The 2507-nt window shown below is 40.8% G+C and overlaps 1 pseudogene; it reads left to right on the forward strand.

Annotated features, from left to right (window-relative positions):
• Window positions 1–212: 212 nt before the first annotated feature.
• Window positions 213–1913, forward strand: LOC112643901 (methyl-CpG-binding domain protein 4-like; annotated as a pseudogene).
• The last annotated feature ends 594 nt before the right edge of the window (window positions 1914–2507 follow it).

Consider the following 2507-nt stretch of genomic DNA (forward strand, 5'->3'; position numbering starts at 1 on the left):
GGGATTTGATTGGCTGAGCCATGTTGATGGTAGCTGTGGCTGAGGGGGTGGCCAGAAAGCAGCTGGGAAGTCCCACAGACTTGCACTGCCTTGGCTTTTGGTTTCAGTCTAGTGATCTGAGCTGAAGAAGTTTTTGCATCTTGCTCTGCTCCGCTTCTAAGGCATCACGCCCTCTCGGGCCTGCTGCTGCCTCCAGAGCTCACTTGAAGGGCATGACTGGGATGGAGGGTCTGAGCCTGGGACACTGTGGATCTGTCCCCTGGGTCACCTGCATTGGGCACTTAGCCCCAGGCCAGCCCTGTGACCTCCCTAGGGAAGATGTTGCTCTGGGATTGGAAAGAGTGGGAGAAGAGGAGAAACAAACAGGGATAGAAAGCAGCAGTGAGTGGAATCCCCTGCTCCGAGAATCCATTGCTTCCGCTCAGATTGGTGGTGCTACCAGGACAGGATGCTGTAAGCCTGTCCCATGCGTTGTGAAGCAAAGGTGATTAGGGAGAGCAGCAGGAAGATAGGTTGTATATTTTATCAGCCCACAAGGACTGAAGTTCAGCTCTAAAAGTGCACCTGCTAATTATCTTCACAAAAATGGAGACACTTGTCTTAACACCAGAAGATTTTGATTTTATTGTGCCTTCTAAAGGGTGCACCAAGTCCAGATAGAAAGACTGCAGCAGAGCACCTCTGACATCCCAAATGCAAAATCAAAGTAGCAATTCAAACTGAAACCTCAGGACATGAAGCTGGTAGAGAAAAGATGTCTTTGCTCTGCCAAGTGGTAGTTTGGAATGGCAAAATAGCAGGGGATTATCTAGCTTTAAAGATGAAGGCGTTAATGATGTTGACTCCGGAAAGGTTAGGAAGTCCAAAGGAAAGGGGACTATTTTGAAAGGAATTCAAATGAAGAAAGCTAAAACAGGGGTGTTTGAAGGGCCTTCCAGATTTTGCTCAAAGTATTAGGAAAAGAGGATCTGAATATAATAAGGCAGATGCTGAGAGTGAACCTGTTGCATAAGAAAGTCAACTTGATAAAAAAAAAAAAATTCTTACCTTCATTTCTGACGCCGGTGCAAGCCACAGGCCCCTGATGTAACCAATGAAGAAGAGAGACTTGTAAAAGAAAAAGTGTTGAGCTCAGGATCAAATTTTTGTTTTGAACAAATAACTGCTGGCATCATAAACAAATTATGTTCAAGCAAAGAAGCAGAACACAACGAGAAGTGTGAGGAAAGCTTTTTAGAAGCCGAGGGAATGTCAACAAAAGTAGAAGTTGGGGAAAGGAAGGAACATTTGCATAGTGACATTTGGAATGTGGCTCTGAAATGGACAACTGCTCACAAACTGAGAAAGACTATGTCTCTGAAAATATGTCAAGAAGATATCTTTCTGCTGGCACAGATAGAAAAAAGGACAATGAGCCTGTGTTTTTCCAGCAAATGGAACAAAGAAGCTCTTGGCTCTCCGTAACACAAAGCCTTTAAGAACTGGACGCTTCCTGGGTCACCTTTTAATTTTGCTCAAGAAATGCTTTTCCGTGATCCACGGAAGCTCCTCATTGCTACCTTAATTCTCAATTGGACCTCAGGCAAAATGGCAATGGCTGTGCTTTGGGAGTTTCTGGAGAAGCATCCTTTGGCTGAGGTAGCATGAACCCAACTGGAGAGATGTGTCAGATCTTCTTAAACCTCTTGGTCCCTACGATATCCTCGAGCAAAAACCATCATCAAGTTCTCAGATGAATAGCTAACATAGCCATGTAGGTGTCTGATTGAGCTTCATGGGATTGGCAGATATGGCAATGACTCTTACCGAATTTTTTCATCAATGAGTAGAAGAAGGTGCATCCTGAAGACCATAAGTTAAATAAATATCATGACTGATTTTAGGAAAATCTTGAAAAATTAAGTCTGTCTTAAAATTCTTTGAAGTTTTCAAACTCATTTTTTATATGTTACTTTATACTTCATTTAGAAGAGCCCCGTCAAGCACAACCATTGCCTTTACAGGCATATAGATTTATTTTATTTTATTTTTTATTTTATTTTATTTTATATTTTATTTTATTTTATTTTATTTTATTTTTTTATTTGGCACCAAAGCAAGGTTTATTGAGTGATAGAGTACAAAGCTCCAAAGAGGGATGGGACACAAGAGAGTTGCACAGGCATACAGATTTTAATAGGTCCAACTTGAAACATAGGTTTTCTTTTTTTGTCGCTTCAAATTTTTATTTAAATTCTAGGTAGTTAACATACAGTATAATATTGGTTTCAGGAGCAGAATTTAGTAATTTGTAACTTACATATAACACCCAGTGCTCATCACAAGTGCCTCCTTAATACCCATCACCATCCAGCAACTCTCTAGTTGAGGATCTCTTATGGTTTCCTTCCTCCTCTCTCTCTTTTTTGTCTTCCTTCCTCTATGATCATCTGTTTTGTTTCTTAAATTCCACACATAAGTGAAATATGGTAATTGTCTTTGTCTAACTTTATTTTGCTTAGCATAAT

This window comes from Canis lupus, chromosome 1 (genome assembly GCF_003254725.2).
Source record: "Canis lupus dingo isolate Sandy chromosome 1, ASM325472v2, whole genome shotgun sequence".
Classification (NCBI taxonomy): Eukaryota; Metazoa; Chordata; class Mammalia; order Carnivora; family Canidae; genus Canis; species Canis lupus.